Source organism: Mesocricetus auratus, unplaced genomic scaffold (assembly GCF_017639785.1).
Source record: "Mesocricetus auratus isolate SY011 unplaced genomic scaffold, BCM_Maur_2.0 Super-Scaffold_100046, whole genome shotgun sequence".
Lineage (NCBI taxonomy): Eukaryota > Metazoa > Chordata > Mammalia > Rodentia > Cricetidae > Mesocricetus > Mesocricetus auratus.
The window spans coordinates 5,343,725-5,362,776 of NW_024429223.1; positions in this window are offsets into that span (position 1 = coordinate 5,343,725).

Here is a 19,052-nt window from a genome sequence, read left to right on the forward strand (position 1 = left end):
GGACTATGTCGCCCAAACTTAGCACCCTTCCCCTTTGTTCCAAACTCAGAGGCTATGGAGGATGAAGGATACACACAGGATTGAGTCAAGCATCAGCTATGCATCTGGGTCAAATGAGGCTGGACGGAGGGAGGTTCTGACCCTGCTCCTGAGGACAGCTTTCGAGAAAGGCACCTGTGTAATCTGAGGTTTGTTCTCCACACTTGGAGGAGCCCGCCACAAAGGAGGAAGACAGTCCTAGCTTAGAAGTGGTACCCTGTGCGAATATTTCTGTTTGGCTTTACCCCTGCTGGCCCCCAACCTCGTGTGACTTGAGTGTTTTGACTCCGGGCATCCACTGTGAGGTCCGAGCTGTTTTGTTCTCAGCACCAAGATGATCTCTATGCTCTATGATTAGTTGCTTCCAGGTTCTCAGGCCCTAGGCACCGGAGCATTTCATGTAATTCCTCAAAGAAAAGTCCACTGGAGTTATCTGCTGACGCAGAACTCAACAGACTCTGTACTGGTCCTTTCCAACCTGCAATTGCGTTTGCAAGTGTCCCAGGCAGAATGAGCCTGGCGGTTCCAGCCTGTTAACCTCAGCTTCTTGAGAGGCTGATGTCAAAGGATCCAAAACTCTCAGCCAACCTGTGCTATTTACAGAGGGCGTTCAAGGCTGGTCTGAACAACCTTAATGACATTTTGTCTCAAAATACAAATAAAATAAGGCCTAGGGGTTGGGGTGAGCAGCACTGTGCTTACCTAGAATCCTCCAGAGAGGGTCTGAGGACATGGCTCAGTGAGACAGTTCACCTGACCTTAGCCCTGTACTAACTCAAGCTTCAAATGCAAGGAAAATACTCATGCATGCACTCATGCATGCATGCAAACACGCACACACACATGCATGCACACACATGCATGCATATACGCACTCACGCACACATGCATGCATGCACACATGCGCACACACGCATGCATGCACGCACACACAATGCATGCACACACACTCACACACATGCATGCACGCACACACATGCATGCATACACAAATGCAAACACATGCACACATGCATGCATGCATGCACACACATGCATGCACTCCAGGCTACCTGCTGCAATAACATTCCAGTCCTCGTTGCTTTCATCCCAGGACACTCAGAGCCAGGTCTCATCTTAGTTTTGCTCATCTTAGACTTTCAGGTTTTCGGGGTTTTTTTGTTGTTTTTTTGGTTTTTTTTTTGTTCTTCTGGTTTTAGCTCTAAATTTTTCAAATTGACATTATTTCATTTCATTTCCTAAGCAGTTCCAAGCAGGCAGGCGGGTTATAGATAGTCTCGAAACTGCCTCTTTCTTCCCAGATCCACAACCGCCCGATACCTCTGTACAGACCCCCACAGCCTCTACCCACCCCACCATCCCCCAATGACCTTCTGGTGCTCCCCTTAGCCTCAGGTCTTCCAGAGCTCGGTGTGGACCCCACTAATCCCAACGGTGTGCACAGATACCCCTCACTGGCCACTAGGGTCCCCTACACCTCCATTTCCCTGCACGACACTTGGTTCACCAATAGGAAGCCACTGTCTTTGCGGGAAGGGCTTTCCCTCCCAGCATTAGGGATATTAGGAATCTCTTCATTTTCTCCTTGCACCTCTGATCGCCTCTCCCCAGACTTGCCTATTGGTTCAGGGTGGGATGTTAAATCTTGAGTCATGAAAACTGTGAGGACATTCACTTAACATTAACTTGTACACCTGATTAGTGCAATAGATATGGGGGGGCTGGATTTACTCCGACTCAGTGCTGCCCTGCACTGGTCAGACGGAGAACTAGATAGGAATATTTGACCAGCCCAGGTACCATTTAAAAGTCACTTTCTTGTCAACGCATTGCCTCATATTAGATAGTCATGAAGCTATAGGAAGACTCGGTGAGCCAGGCTTGAGGAGGAGGTCCCTCTAACACGCTCCACCACAAGTCACTAAATGATGGAGAGGCACTGGTCCAGCCGCAGACAAGCATGAGAAAAATCACGTACCAATGGGTGCCATCACACAAACTGGGAAGTTGGAGAAAACATGACCTATAGGGGTTTAGGAGCCCAGACTACCATCTCCCGAGACTCTCTGTCTCTTCAACTCTCTTCTACCCAACTTGAACTTGAGGCTTTCCCCCCCACCACCCTTCACCATTTTGGGCCACACCCAAGAACCACCGATATTCTATTTTACTTAATATCTTTATTTAATTTATATTCATCCTTCTTTTTACTTAAATAGATTTAATTTTTAAAAGAAGCTTTATATCATTACCATGAAAGAAAAAAAACCTAATAGCACTTACCATAAATATAAAATAACCATTAAAAAAAGCTTATAATGGAAACAAAACCATGTAATTAAATTCCAGCTCAATATGAAGGCTTGGTGAAGGCTGAGCCTGCTCACTCCATTAAAGGGGGGAGGCGTCCGAGTGTGCTGGAGCCCACGAGAGCCTTCCTGCCTGACCCTGAAGGACGGAGAGCACCCAGAGAGATCCTACTCGGAGCAAGATGCATGGGCTCCCACCCATCTGTCAGACATCACTAAATGCCCAAGGCTCCCCTAGGCGTTTGGGATTGTTTTCGGAGGATGTGCTGGACCCAACCTGAGGGTAAGTTTGACAGCACTGTTCCTTTGCCTAGGCGTCGCTGCCACGTGGATGAAAAGTTTTCAGGATGGTCCTGATGATGCAGGCCTGTGTCGTCCCAGCTGCTTGAAAGCTTGGCATAGGAGGATAGCAAGTTCAAGGCCAGCTCTGGCTAAATGGTGAGGCCCTTGTCCAAAAAAATAAACGAGTAAAAAGAAAGCTTAGGGCTGTATCTTAGCGGTAGGGCGCTTCCTAGAACCCACCAGTTCAGAGCTGATGGGCGTGGCTCAGCGGTAGGGCACTGGCTTAGAACCTAGCAGTGAGGAGCGAGGGGCGTGGCTTAACGGCAGGCACTTGACTAGCAATGCTGTGAAAGTCCTGGGATCCATCACCAGAACCCCAGACAGAAACCAAACCACCGTGTCTTAGGACAGGGCATTAGAGAGCAGAGACCCTGAAAGCCTGGATCTGAGCTGCCTCTCTGCTAGGGCAAAAAAACACCCCCTCTCTCTCCCTCTCTCCCTCTCATCATCAGTTTTCAGAGTCTGGATCTTTGTTCCAGGGCTCCCCTCAGAAAATGCCCTGACCTCTTCCTTAAGTCCATTGACTCCTAGCAAGTAAGCCATGTTTAAAAGTGTCACTACTGACTATCACGTGACACAAAGCATGTTCCCTCAGAAACAGCTGCCCAGGATCACGTATGCGAAGCTTCTTCCTCGGACCAGAGAAGAGTGACGCTTGAGCTTGACCAACCAAATAACAAAGAGAAGAAGAAGAAAAATGAGCCCCTAAACCACACAGGAACCAGAAGCTACTTGTTGTCAAAATAAAAGTCTGATCTATGTAAAAGAAGCAGCTAAATGTATAAATCCAAGGATCCCCAGCCTCCTCAGAGTCCCCCCTCCAGCTAGGAAGAGGGAAGATTATCAGAATTCATGTGAGAAAACACAGCCCCCATTCTTAGTGTGTGTGCGATTAATACGAGCAGCCAGAGAAAGGCTTAAAAAAAAAAAGAACCCATACATTATCCCCCTACCCCTCAGACATATAGATTTTATTTGACCTATTGCTTTTAAAATAGAATACCTTCCCAGGCACGCTTTCCATGATAACACTAAGAGACAAAAGAGGAAAAATGCAGATCAATTCTACATTACATGTATGTTGCCGCATTTGGCAAAATCAAATGAGATCTTTTCATGTCCTTACTGGAAGGAACAAAAACAGTGCAATATTATGAAACCTCACGGAGTTTTATTTCCCGGCGTCTTTTGTGTCCAGCCTTTTAAATTCAAGTTTTTCTGCCTTTTTTACTGACAAGCCCACAATTTTCAGAAAAGAAAGCTAGCATTAATTAAGACAGTGCCAGATGTAATTTTCTTGGGAAGTAAATTTCTCCACAACTAAAGGTTACGGAGACCTTTTCACTGTCAAAATTTACTACAGCCTGTGAATGTTAATGTTTCTAATGAAGACATGTTCTCTGTCCCTGAACTTAAAAGTACCCAGAGAAGAAGGCAGAGAGAGAGAGAGAGAGAGAGAGAGAGAGAGAGAGAGAGAGAGAGAGAGAGAGAGAGAGAAACTGTATTTGACGAATGCATCCACGGTCTGCATTAATGTTGGGAACCCTCAACTGTCGGTGCATGTTGTAATTACAGTATTTGGATAGCTTTGTTTTCCAAACAAGGACTATTGCCACAAATTGGCAATTTTACATGAACAGTGGGGTTGTATTAGGCACCTTATGTTACAAATGAGCCCTGAGCATAATAAGCATTTACCCCACTGGGCTTGAGGAAATACACCTTGACTCCTAGCCATCAGGGCAGAAACTGACCAACACATGCCACAACCTACATCTCATATTCCCAAGACTGGACCCTGGCATCAGCATGGAACACCTTGGGCTCTTGACTCTCAGTTTCTGGATCTTATACGTATACCTTGGCATTGGGAGATACTCAGACAACCTCCTTGTGTCCTTGATATTGAAGATCTAGGTAGCAGGGACACCAGCATCTGCCGTCCCGGGTGCAGGATGCATGGAGAATATTGCCCTCTTGATAGAGACGAGGAGTCTTTCACCGGTCTCCTGGGTCATTGTTTAATGGTTCCCTAGGATGAGAAGTCTCCATTTTCCTCTTCAGTAAATTTGGAAGAGAGGTAGTATGACCCTACTTGGTGTAAAGAAATGCTCAAGTCTATATAGAACTTCTTTAAAATGTATGTCAGGGTGCATGGCTGAAGGAATGTAAGTCATCACAATACAGAGACACCTGGGCATCCATGCTTATTATCATACAGCAGCCTAGACATAAATCGGGCTAAATGTCCTCAGCTGCAAAGGAAGAAACTGCCATCTGTGAGAAGATGCATAGCCCAGGGGTCCTCATATTAAGTAAAATAAGCCAGACTTCATGAGCCCCTCTCCATCCCTGCTGGGATCTGGGTTGGCTCGATCTTGTGCTGGTCTCGCGCGTGTAGTCACGGCCTTTTTGAGTTCACGCTCGCGGCAGGGCTGTCACGTTGCAGACGTCAACTACCCTTGTCTCTTACCATCTTTCCACACCGTCCCCTCCCCGCCCCGCCTGGAGGAGCTGTGGGCACTTGAAGGCTGCTAAGGAAGTGAGGCAATCTTTATTCAGAGATGAGGATGCTGAGAGTCTACTGATGGTCATGCAGGTGGTCCTGCACCCGTGCACCTATAAGCAAACTAAGTGAGCTTGGTGTGGTTTTTAAAGATGAGTTCATGAAGTGGTAGGGAGGGATGGGGTTTGAAATGTGGTGGGGTGAATAGGAACAAAGTCCATGCTACACGTGTTGAAAATGTCAACAAAACCCATCCTCTTTTGTCATGGCTATATACAGCTATCAGTAATAGTTGTTTAAAAGACGCTCCGCCCCTTGGCGGTTTTCAGGAACCTCAACCTAAGAGAGAACAGGACCTATAATTTCCCCCGAAGATGTTTTCCAGATGTAAACTCAGCCACGACACACCAAGTATTCAGCAAGGGGCTATCTAACTCATCATGACCCACCACACATGGAATATTACACAGGTGCCAGCCCTCCCAATAGAAATTTCAATTCAAAGGAAAGCCTTGACGCTCTGTGATGGTAAAAAAAAAATCAGGATGTAAATCTTTGTGCTTTTGACTTCCTGCAGACAAGAATACAGGATGAGGACAGAAAGAACGTACCCAATTGCTAACACAGAGTGTAGGGGTGGCTTTAGCCACGAATTAACTTTCTTTTTTTAAATAAAAAAAGCAAAACAAAACAATTGCAGCTCAAAGAGTCACGTACCAAACTTTCTTTATCACAAAAGCTTTACATTGTGTTTTAATTTTTTTTTATTTTTTGGAAACGTTTTACAAGCAAATTTTTGTTGTTGTTGTTGTTGCTGGTTTTTCGAGACGGGGTTTCTCTGTGTAGCTTTGGAGGCTGTCCTGGAACTCGCTTTGTAGACGAGGCTGGCCTCGAACTCACAGAGTGAGTTCAGCCTCTGCCTCCCGAGTGCTGGGATTAAAGGCGTGGGCCACCAACGCCTGGCTACCAGCAAAAATTTAATCAAATCCACTCTCTATTCCCTCTCCTTACTCCTTCCACACCCGTGGTCACTGCTTCCCCCTTCTAACTTCAAATGCTCTGTTTTTAAAGCCACTGAGTCCACAGTGTGAGGAAGTGAGGGGCGGGGCCATCTACCGGGCATAGGAAAGCTTCTCGGTGGCTACAACCCTGAAGACATGCTGACTCTCCCTCATTAGCAGCTCCGATTGCCCAATAGCTCCTCGTTTCTTTAATTTTGTCTTAGGAGTGTTTGCCCGTGCGCATGTGTGTGTAACGTGTGCGTGTGGTGCCCACAGGAGACAGAAGAGGGATTGGAAACCTTTGACTTGGGTTTACAGGTGGCTGTGGGCCAACCATGTGGTTGTTGGGTCCTCTGGAAAAGCAGCAAGTGCTCTTAACCAAGTCACAGCTACAGTCCCAGTCAAATGTCTTCAAATAAAAGGCAAAAACACATAATTAAGCCGCCCAGGTGATTCTGCTCACTGTCTTGCTGGTTGACAGGATCAAACAGAAGAGACTTTGAGATGATGAAGTCGCTTTTAAGACTTTAAGGAATCTCGGTTTAGCAGAAGCTACATGACTGATTGCTCAGTGACCACTCAGCTCTTGGTGATCTCCTCGGGTGTGTCGTTTCAGACCCTCACTCATGGATAAGATCCATCCTGGCCCTCCAGCACGGAGCAGCATTAAGTATGCAGGGTGACTTGTATGGAGCACCTTAATGGGGGGGGGCAGAGAGATATTGGTACCCCTGGGGGAGTTCACCTTGTGGAGGAATGTCACCTACTCCCATTAGAAGCTCCCTCCACAGGCATCCTCAGGAGGAAGGGGAGAAAGTGACCCAGCCATGGCACAGCACCTCTCAACAGCCCAGTGTCACTTGATGGGCACAGAGAACTTGGAGAAGAGTCACAGCAGGAGGCTTACACTAGAGGCGTGATCATGCTCCCAAAGTCACGAGATACATGTGGGGAATGTCATGGGAAAGGAAGAGTCCCTTCGCGTCTGTGGGAAGGGTAGACTCGGAGGAGGAAGCTGGGGAGAAGGTTTATTTTATGTGCATCACGTGCGTGCAGTGCTCACAGAGGCCAGAAGAGGGCGTTAGCTCCCTTAGAGCTGGAGTCATGGTGCTAAGATTTGAACCTGCGTCCTCTGTAAGAGCAGTGTGTGCCCTTAAGTGCTGAGCCAATCTTGCTGACTTGTTCGACCTGAATGAACCCACTCTGACCGTCAGCTCATGTCTCACTGTTCAGCTTATTACTGGTAGGTTCTATCTTTCCACCCCCAGTTCCTTCCCAGCAGTAGCAGGTCGGGACAAGGCTTGGGGACTTCACGTGAATCACTTTCCATTTGCAGACACCCCATTGCCGATCCATGCCTCCATGCCACCTACTTGGACGTGACCCCGGCTTCATAAAACGCCACTTCGATCTTGAGCCAACCAAGAGGGTTCGCTGGCCGTTTCCCACGTGGCTTGTACCGAGTCTCAAAGGCTGAAAACCATTGTCCCTTTGAGCAGAAAAAAAAATAATCTATGAGGAAGCCTGGGAGGGACTCATGGCAGACAGTCCTAACAAAACAGGAAGAAAGGCAGAGCCAGCTGTGTGAGCTGCAGGAACTGGTGGAGCTGACTCGTTGCTGGGGAGGGTTCAACGTGGAAATCGTCCCCACTCGAAGTGGGAAAGCCGAAGTCTGTCCTGGCAGCTGAAACGGTGAAGCCAAGTGATAATGCATACCTGTAACCCCAACACTTGAGAGACTGGAGCAGGGGGATTGTATATTTGAGGCCAGCCTAGGCTGAAGCATGTCGAGACCCTGTCTCAACAAACAAAACAAAACAAAACCCAAAGGAAGTGTTCTACAGAGCAGCTAAAACCTTCAGCTATGCCATCCAGGTCAAGCCTGGACACAACCAGTGTGTAGTCTCAGACTAGAGCAAAACAAGTCTTCCCTCTTTGCTGTGGCCAGAGTGAGGGGCAGGGCAGGGAACTCAGTCCCTGGCTGCCCGGGCTTAATGCTGTAAGTCTCAGCAACAAAGAGACCTCTGGTCGCTGCAAAGCATTTCTCTTTGGGAGTGCCATTCATGTATGTCCCTGAGAGTGTCCCCTTCAGACCTCTGTCCTTGGTCCTCCTCCCTGCCACACCACAGGGCCACCAGCTCATCCCTTACTCTAGGCCTGGGGCCCCCTGCCATTTCCCCAGGCACTCCCCACTGTTTCTGCTCACACAACCCTGTCCCCAGCAGGAGGCTGCTGCCTGCCTGCCTGACAACTGTCAGCCCAAGGTGTGGACACCTTCTCCTTTGTGACTTCCCCTTTTTCATTAGGTTTGACAATGCGTTTTTTTTTTCTTCCCGGAGATTAATAGTGCAGGGGGAGCCAAGATAGGAGGCTTTTAGTGGTGACAAACTGCCAGGCCCAGGTGGCTCTAGATGTTGTGTTACAGCAGGCACAGGCCCACAGCAGAGCCCTGGGGCTGGGGGAGAAACAGTGGTGGCCGTCCTGTCCCTGGGGCCTTGATCCGACAAATGCGTCCCTTCCTCCTGATCCTGTCCTGTGTATGGGGGGCAGGAAAGCCCAGCACACACACACACACACACACACACACACACACACACACACACAGAGAGAGAGAGAGAGAGAGAGACAGAGACAGAGACAGAGACAGAGACAGAGACAGAGACAGAGAGAGAGCAGCTGAGCTCCCAGAGACCCCCTAACCCATCCTCAAGCCCAGTGCTCCTGCAGGAGGCCATGTGTGGGATGCTTCCAGGGAGGTCTCACAGAGGGTAGCCAGAGGCCGTGAAAGCCCGTGAAAGCCCACACCCTAGGTCAGCTCTCCACGCTCAGCTCCGCTTTATTCCCATCTGCCTTTCCTTTCCACTGGCCCCACTTGGGATTTCACGGATAGTAATAAGGGCTTAGAGACAGACCGGCCGTAGGACATAGATGCTGACTCCCAGAGATGCCCGCTAATCCCACCTCTTACTGATGCCACTGCCGTACCCAAGAACCCAAGAAGAGGAAGCTCCGCACGTGGCTAATTGTCTTCGGAAGGAACGGAAAAGCCAATTGGATACAACAAGGAGATCCAGAGACAGGATACACCCATTATCCGTTTTAAGAAATACCACACTTTGTAGCTACATACATGGGGAACACATGTTCCCTCATGTGAGGACGCATGCCCGCACTTACACGTGTTCAGACGTGCGCACGCTCACACTCTAAGCATGGGCGCTGGCACACACATCAGTGCATTCACAGGCGTGTGTAGAGAATCCCGTGTGTAAGGGGATATGTGTGGGTGCCGGGGAAACGGCACACACACGGGCACACACGTCTACGCGTTATTGGCAGCAGCCACTGGCCCCATCTTAGGTCCATCTGGAAAGAACTGGACTGGAAGGATGCTTGACATCATCTGGTCCAGACTCTGTTGGGCGCAGAGAGGTGAATGATTATCTCCCAAACCACAGTCTTTTAGGACATGAACTAATCTCAAAACTCAGGCTCTTCCTTCCCCCAGGCACAATTGGCCCACATTTGTAAGACAGTAATCATTTCCTATTTGCACGCTTTCTTCTACCTCCGTCACTCCTTCGAGGGGCTGCAGTCGGTGTAAAGTGAATCCATAGTGTAAATGGATGTCCGGGCATGGGCGGGGGGTTAATTACTTGCTTAAAAGCCGAAGCCTTCAGATGTGTGGCCCCCAGGCAGTCACTTGGACCCAGCTTGCCCCCCATCCCCTTCTCCTGAACTGACCTGATGCAGCAGAAATTCTTTTTTTTCTATTTTCTTTATTTTTAAATTTAAATTAGAAACAAGGTTGCTTCACGTGTCAATCCCAACTCCCTCCCCCTCTCCCATGCCCTCCCACCTCCCCTCCTCCAACCCCCACTCCTTTCCCCAAGGAGGGTGAGGCCCTCCATGGGGGATCTCCAGAGTCTGTCATTTCATCCAGGGCAGGGCCTAGACCCTCCCCCAAGAGTCCAGGCTGAGAGAGCCTCCCTCATTGTGGGATGGGCACCCAAAGTCCATTTGTACGCCATGGATAAATACTGATCCACTACCCAAGGCACAATAGATTACCTAGGCCTCCTCACTGACGCCCACATTCAGGGGGTCTGGATCAGTCCCATGCTGGATTCCCAGCCATCAGTCTGGGGTCCAAGAGCTCCCCCCTTGTTCAGTCAGCTGTTTCTGGGGGTTAAACCAGCCCAGTCTTGACCCCTTATGCTCATCAGTCCTCCTCTCTGACGCTGGGTTCCTTGAGTTCAGCTCAGTGTTTAGCTGTGAGTGTTGCAGCAGAAGTTCCTTAGAAGCTCCTACCCCTTTGTTGTTTTGGATCCTAGAGAACAAAACTGGACCTTCCTCCACTGAATGTATAAGAACTAACTTGCGTGTATGAGTTTGCGTGTGTGTATGTGTGTGTAAAATGTGTGTGTGTGTAAAATGTGTATCTGTGTGTTTACATGGGTACTTGTGCCTGCGTGTGCCTAGAGGTCAGAGGTCGATGGTGGGTGTCTCCTCCATCACTCTCTACCTTATTTTTTTTGTTTATTTTGGAAACAAGGTGTCTCATTGAATCTGGAGATCACAGTTAGAGATGGCGGCCTAGCCAATGGGCTCCTGGGATCTTACCTGTCTCCACCCCCTTCCTCGTCACCGAGATTTACAGATGTGTGTCGCTACATCTGGCTTTTATGTGAACGCTGGGGATCTGGACTTAGGTCCTCATGCTTGCTCCTGACTAACTAGCGTGATGGTGCTAGTCTTCAGTCTGGTGTTTCCAAGACAGGGTCATTTTCTGTAGCTCTGCCAACCTCAAACTCCTGGTCCCCGCTGCCTTGGCCTCCTGAGTGTGGAGGTCACGGTGTGTGTCAGCCATGCCAGGCCGTAGCAGTTAATTTATTGTCTCTTTAGCCACACAACTGACAGAGACAACCAAAGGAAGGGTTCACTTTAGCTCATGGCTTCAGAGACATTCCTGCTCCTCGTGGAACGGCAGAGTGTCTCTGTCCAGGAGACAGGGAGTAAGGGGGTGGGGCTCACGGCAGTAGGAGTGCTTGCTCAAGGCTTGTTAACAGGCGCGGTGGTCTGGGAAGCAGAACAGGCCAGAACAAAGGCTGGAAGTAAGCTGAAAACTCCTGCCTGAAGTGACCTCCTTCTGCCAGCCGGGGCACAGCCCTTCAAAATAGAACCACAAGCCGATGACAGTGTTCAAACATGAACCAATAGTGACATCTCAGGCCCAAACCATAATACTAGTGCGTTACATATTTTTTAGCACTGCGTGCCTTTTATAAAAATGTGAGAAAATATTATTATTTGAGAATTGTCTGAAGGTGCTTAGGACACTGAAGGCACAGATGGGCTCCCCTTCACAGGGCTGCTCACCAGCCAACTGTCGGATCTATCTCAGATACACGTGTCAGAGTGGATTAATCTGCAGTGCTTCTGCACAGGGCTGCTAGGGTGTAGGTATGCAGCTGTTCGCTTGAAACATCTTTCCTTTTAGTCATAGAAACTGTTGGGTGAAAATATGGACAGGGGGCCGGTAAGAGGCTTAGTGACCGGGGGTGTTTTATAGCCACCAGGAGAGAGTTGAGTTCAACCATTGGGACCCTCATGGTGGAAGGGACCTCTGATGTCCACACGCATGTAACTGCAATGGCACATGTACACACACACACACACACACACACACACACACACACACACACTTTAAAAATAAGAAAAAGAAACAGTGCTATTAACTCTTCCTCTGCCTCTGAAAGCAAAAGCATCCTGCGCCAACCTGAACCGTTAGTAACAGATATTTGACAGTGGTAGTCATGGGGCCCTCAGTGCTAAAGTGGATGTCTGTGACACTGGGCTATGTCCATGGCATGCCTGGAGTCAGAGCCAACCCTCATGACAGAATGTGAGTCCTGTCCCTTACCCCTGAAAGTCTCCCCGGTGACCGTGGATGAGCACCCGACTCTCCCCAGTGCCCTGGAAGGCAGAACAAGCCCTATTGCGAAGCAGGAGAGCAGTGACTAAGAAAGGTGCGGAGTCTTCCGTGACACACGTGAGAGTGTCCACCCAGTCTTCTGAAAAAGCTACAGGCAAGCGCTAAAAAAAAAAAAAACACATTTACAAGGAACTCACAGACTGTTGCTCCCCTGAAGTCCACATACTGAACCCAAATCTCCAACAGGATGATATTGGCTGGCGAGAATTTGAAGAGACAATTGGGACACCAGGGTGGGGGTCCTTATGAGTGAAGTAAGTGCCCCCACCAAGAGACCAGAAGCTTCACCTACCAGGCAGGATGTAACAAGATGCCTGGTATCATCTTCTATGGTTCATGAGCCTGTCCAGGCCTTTTCCTTGATCAGTGAGTGATAAATCTCTGCTGTTTAAAGCCACCTGGTGGCTTTGTTCTACACTGGGGTACAGAGCCCCAAATCGACAGAGGCCGCTTGAAGCCAGGAGAGGGCTTCCCCCTTTGTGCTTTTTCTGGAGAGCCTCGGGGACTGTCTGGAGTGGATGGACATTGGCTCTGCATGGCGGTGGAGCAGGCATTGGGTCAAGATGGCATTCCTTCTTCCTGAGCACCAAGAAGGGTCTAGAAACGATGTCTGGAGTGTTCGCAAAGCTTCACGACATTGTCTAGAATTTTCTTTGTCCTTTATACTTGGTATTTTCTAAAGGCTATCAAAATAGTGGTAGGAAGAACTCCAGAGTGTTTGATCTTCCTGGAGACTGCTCCTTCCTTCCTTCCTTCCTTCCTTCCTTCATTCCTTCCTTCCTTCCTTTTTACTGGCTTTAAACTCGTGATCTTCTTACTTCAGCCTCCCATGTACTGATCTTAGAGGACACATCACTACCCTCAACCTCTCTTGGAGACACTTCTATCATTCCATTTTGCCTAGCCTTGAGTATGGCCAACCAGGGCTCTCTTGACATTGAAAGGCACAGAGAAACCACTCTCTTTGCTTTGGATCTCTCTCTCTCTCTCTCTCTCTCTCTCTCTCTCTCTCTCTCTCTCTGTGTGTGTGTGTGTGTGTCTGTCCTCTCTCTCTCTCTCAATCTCTCTGTCTCTCTGTCTCTCTGTCTCTCTGTCTCTCTGTCTCTGTCTCTGTCTCTGTCTCTCTCTCTCTCTCTCTCTGGTCAAATGGTGGCCAACACTGCCAACCCCTCTGGGTTTGTTTTCCTTTCTTTCCTTTCACTTCTGGGTGAGCCTCCCAGAGGAAAATGCACCAGGAACCAACCCTTTCCCATTGGGGACCCCCAGCGTGTCTGTCCAGACTCCGGGGGAAGGAGCCCAAACTGAAGAGGCAGCTCTAGCATTAAGTGCTGTGGCTCAGAAATCAATAGCGTCTGCTCTGCCCCCACCCCCACCCCCTGGCAAATGAGAGCCCTGCCCCAACACACTGATCTCCCATTAATTCTGGCTGACCAACAAAGCGGAGGCCACTGGCACGCCCAGACATCCCGACCTCCAGCCCTTGGGGGGGCAGAGCCCCACCTCCCCCTCCCAAGAGGTTAATGAGGCAGTTGTGTTTCTGGTTAAAGACAGAGCCGACAAGGCCACGGGGTTCATTCAAACGTTCAGAATACAGAGCAGTTCACTAAAAAGGGAGCGCGCATGGTAAAGGGAAGGCAGGGGGAGGGGACTGGAGATGGGACCCGCAGGACCACAGACAAAGTGTGTCGCACCGTCCAGGCAGTAGAGTTGCTTTTTACATTTTAAATCCTCCTTTGAAACCTTCTCCTTGATTCCAGGTTCAGATGGGTAAACCCCTGAAGCCCCTGAGATCTGAGAATTACAAGTTCAAGGCCAGCCTGGGTACAACATGAGATCCCCCCCCTCTCTCTCTCTCTCACACACACACACACACACACAAATCCTCTCCCACTTCTGCAGTGCAAACGGTGCCCTCCATCAACATGGGCTAAATGGCCAGGCGCACAGCTGAGGCCAGTCCCTATGCCAGGAGGGTAGCCAGTCAGATATTCCTGACTCCAGGACCGTGCTCCCTAGGAGGGAAGGTGATGTTTGCCCCCTGTGTGCTACGATTCCCCTGAATCCACTTTTCACCACTGTGCAAAAACGATAGAGGAAAATCAGCTCGAAGGAGGAGGAATCGACGGACGTTGGCTCGGGGTCTCAGCTCTCGTGCAACCGGCTCTGCCGTTGGAGGCAGCAGCACCGTCAGGAGGCGTTGGTTCAACTTCAGGAGTTGGTTCAAGGATTTCACCTACCAGGGTGAGGAGGAGCTTTGAGCGTGTAAAAGCGAGTGGTGAAACCGGGTGGATAAACGTCGCTGGAGTTTTATGTAAGAGGTGAGCGGTGGGGATGACGCTGATGAGGCAGGGAGGAGCTGTGTGACGTGTGTTCCTCAGATTTTCTCGGTCTTGCCTGGACTTGTATCCCCAACCCCACCCCCCACCCTGTGACTCCTCTGCCTGGGCTTCTGTACCCATCATGTCTACGACATGCGTTTTATTTTGTTTTGTTTTTACGAGACAGGGTATCTCTGTATTGTTTTGGAGGCTGTAGGTCCAGCCTGGCATCGAACTCACAGAGATCAGCCTGCCTCTGCCTCCTGAGTGCTGGGATTAAAGGCATGCGCCACCACCGCCCGGCAACATGTGTTTTATAATGCGCACCAGTCTCGGAACGCTTGTCTATGTGGCGAAGGTGGCCCACCGTCCCTGCTGCTCACCAGGGTGGCTCAGGCTTGCAGGGTAGGGTGGTAGGGTGTAAGTCACAAGATGGTCACTTGGGGCCATCTAGACGTTAAGATGGAGGAGGGCTGAGGGGAACTTAGTCTCCCCTGAATCTAGGAACGTGCACCTCCCCCAGGCATGCTTCACCAAAGGACTATGGGTATTTGTGGCTGTGGACTATGGAGTGCGTTAACCCTCATCTTTCTCCAGCCAACCCAACTGGGCTTGCTCTGGTAACCTGCAAGATGCTTGCAAGCAGCTTGAACTGTTTGTTTTGGCTCATAGTTTTGCCACTGTGTCTCACCCTGGGGCCAACGTGAGGTAGGCGGGAACGCTGGACGGACGTCATGCATCTCAGACAAGACGCACAGAGAAAGGCGGGAGACACCAGTAGCAAGACACTCAGAGATGTCTGATGGCTGACCTCTTCCAGCTAAGTTCCAAAGTTTCCAGTGCTCCCTCAAATAGCATCTCAGACCCAGCACCAACCAGTCAAAGCATGGGAGGGCATTTCCGGCAAACTCTCGTACCTACTGACCGCACAGCCTCCACTGAGGGGCATAGCTGGGAATAAGCAAATGATGGTGACCACTACTTTAGGGAGAAACACAAAACTCCTCCCAGTATCTACTTAGGGTTCTCCCTTAAGATTTATTTTTGGCTTTAATTATGTGCATCCATGCGTGTGTATGTATGGGCATATGCGTGTGAATGTGGATGCCTTCCGAGCCCAGAAGAGGACGTCAGATCCCCTGAAACTGGAGTTACAGGAGGTTATGAGCCGCCCAAAGTAGGTGTTGCAATCAAACTTGGGCCCTTTGAAAGAGCAATATGTGCTCTTAATCAGTATGCCGTCTCTCCAACTCCCTACTTAGGATTATTTAAGTGTGTGTGGAGGGGTGGTATGTTTTGCCTGCATCTGTGTCTATGCACTATGTGTGTGCCTAGTGTGTGCAGAGGTCAGAATAAGGTGTCACGTCCCCTGGAACTGGAGTCATAGACCGTTCTGAGGTGCCGTACAGATCCTGGGAATGGGACCTGGGTCCCATGAAGAGAAGCCAGTGCTCTTAGCTTCTGAGCTGTCTCTCCTGGATCCACTTAGGTTTCTTGTTGGAGTATTCTTGCATTCTCTCAAACTCACACTCAAGTAGCATTTATCATAGCGCTGCTGGGTATCAAATGCCACTCCAGGCACTGGTGTGGACAGGGTCTCCTGAGAGCCACACTTGTCCTTGAGGAGCTTGTTTTCAGTGGAGGCTATGACACCGGCCAGAAGGTGTTCGACACACCAAGGAGGCAGCAGCAGCTTTGAGAAGGCTGAAGGCCAGGAGGGAAGGGCACCGTGGAGTCGAACATAAGGAACAAGTCAATGTCCTGGATGAAAGGAGCATGTCTGTGTGCCAGGGGAGGCAGGCTGTGTGGTAAGGAAACCCCAAGGGGAACTAATAGGCATATGCCAACTCTCTGTTCTGAGGTGATGTGGGTGGAAGACAGGTTTGCTTGTATGACAGAGCCCTGACCCTGGGCTGCCATGCCTTGGCTGTAGGACATGCAAGAACAGGAAAAGAAGGGTTTTGGGGAGCCGTGTGGAGGAATGGGACTGTGAGCCAGAGGTGGGACTTCCCAGTGTGTGTGGCTCAGCTCTGCATCACTGTGAGCAAATCTCTGAGGGAAAGCAGCTTAGAAGGATAAAGGGTGGACTTGGCCCATGGTTTCATGGGGTTCAGTCTCTCATGGGTGACCCCATACTTGGCTCATGGTTTCATGGGGTTCAGTCTCTTGTTGGTGATCCTTTTGTGTTTAGGATCTTTGCAAGACAGAAATATGCCAGAAAAGCACAGGGTAGGGAAGCTTCTAGCTACATAGTTACCTGGAAGGAGAAAGGAGAAAGGACAAAAGAAAGAGAGAGAGAGAGAGAGAGAGAGAGAGAGAGAGAGAGAGAGAAAGAAAGAAAGAAAGAAAGAAAGAAAGAAAGAAAGAAAGAAAGAAAGAAAGAAAGAAAGAAAGAAAGGCTTAGAGAAATCTGGGACAAGACAGCTTTCAAAGACCACTGCCCCAGTGACCTGATTCCTCCAAAGAGTTCCTCATTTCAACCACTTTCCTGCAACACCATGAAAATGTGAATGCATCTATGAATGAGTCCACTGACAAAAGTCAGAGCCCTTGTGATTCAGTCATTTCTCAATAATTCCATCCAACGGGTAAGGACCAGGCCTTTTACATGAGAGTCTTTGGGTAGGCATTTCACATCCATTCCAAACCAGAGGAGCCTGAAGGACATTGGCTGTCAACCTCCTACCGTAGGATCACAGCTGTGTCTCCCAATTTTCCTGTCCTTCCTGCTTTTGATATCACCTCTTTGCACAAGCCAGGCAGCTGTGAGAAATTTGACAGAAGCTAAAGAAATAGGCCATAATTAAGAATGTCCCCCCAAAAAAGGCAGCAAAAGAGAGAGAGAGAAAGATCTAGCATGTGTATAGCCTGAGCCTTCCTCTAATCTGAACATCCAGTGGGGAGAGACTTGCTAGACACACCCATCTTCTAAGTAGCTCAGGAAGCAACTTCGGGAGTCAGATACACATGGACCAATGGTACCACAGCATTAAGTGATAGGCAGGACAAATTGGGGACAAAGTAAGAATTTCATTCTCCCAATGTCACCCTGGTGGTCGTTGGCAAGGGAGCAGGGTGATTGCATTCACTGAAATGTCCACTCTGCTGTGGGCGTGAAACCTGTCTCATGGCCCTTCCAGCCTAGAGGAATCCTAAATGAACAAAGAGGTTACCTAAACCACGTGATGGGTCATCTAATGGGTCAAGAGCAGGGCTCAGAGAAGGGACCCTCATCTAGGCTTAGGGGCCAGGGACGTTTTCCTGGAGGTAGATGGCTTTTTTGCTTGGAATGAAGGTGGAAAGCGGCCAGGAGAAGAGAAGCCAGAGGAAGCAGTAGCCAGCATCAAGGGGATGGGGCTCATCATAAAATCTGTGGACATTCGAAGAACACAGAATATGTTGGATCTGGATGTGGTGGGAACCAGGGGCGTGATGCAGACTCGCAAAAATCACGGTGACAAAGCAGACTTGGGGACAGCGATGCGGGCACCACCACCTCTAACTGAGGTCACGGGTGTGCAGCTCGGGGGGATAGAGAGGTGCCTCCTCAGTTACGAGGACTTGCTCTTGCAGAGGACCTGTGTTCAATTATCAGCACCCCCCTGGTGGTTCGCAGCTGTCTTAACTCAGTTCCAGAGGATTTAATGTCTTTGGGAGAGGAGGCTGGAGAGACGGCTCCAAGGCCAAGAGAACGAGCTGTTCTTTCAGAAGACCTGGATTTGATTCCCAGCATTCACACGGTGGTTCTCAGTTGTCCTCATCTCCCGTTCCAGGGGATCCAGCAGCTCTTCTGACCTCCAAGGTTACCAGGCGTGCACACGGGTGCACATATCACACATGCAGGCAAAGCTCTCTTCCACATAAAATAAATAGTTATAAAATATAAGGAGCACCTAACTGAGACACGTTGCCGCTTTCCTGGTGGCGACCTCCTTTCTGACTTTTGCTTTTCACGGGTAGGAGCTTCCTAGACAGGTGGAGGGATGTAATCTTGCTGTGGAGGGCGGGAAGAGTTTGAAGCGGGAAAGAGACGGAGTGTGAAAAGGTGAAGAGGCCCTGGGTTCTGGAAGCATTCACCTGCCTCAGGTGGAATGGGGTGGGAGACACACCAGCTGAGCCTAAACTCAAACCCCAGACCCACAGCAAGGCAGGATTTTTACTTTCCTTTGTCAAAATCCATTGTCGTCCGTTTTTAACATACAATAATTGTTAGATGGAGTACAGTGTGATATTGATGTATACAATGAATACTGATCAAATCAGGGGAGCTAGAATTTGCATCTCATTAGCATTTCTTTATGTCGGCATTCTCCAGGTTTTCTTTCGTCCCCCCATAGAACGCGTAATGGTTTATTATGAACCATAGAGCCTGGGTCCACATTGGTGCGGGACGTACAGAGCCTGACCCTGGGCTAGGTTCTCTCTTCTCTTCTGTCTCCTCTCCCCCAACTCTGCCAGAAATACCTCCCACCCCGTTTGCACACAACCTCTCACTGTGTAGGTCAGAGTAGTCTGTGGGTCCTTATGCACAATCCAAGTGCT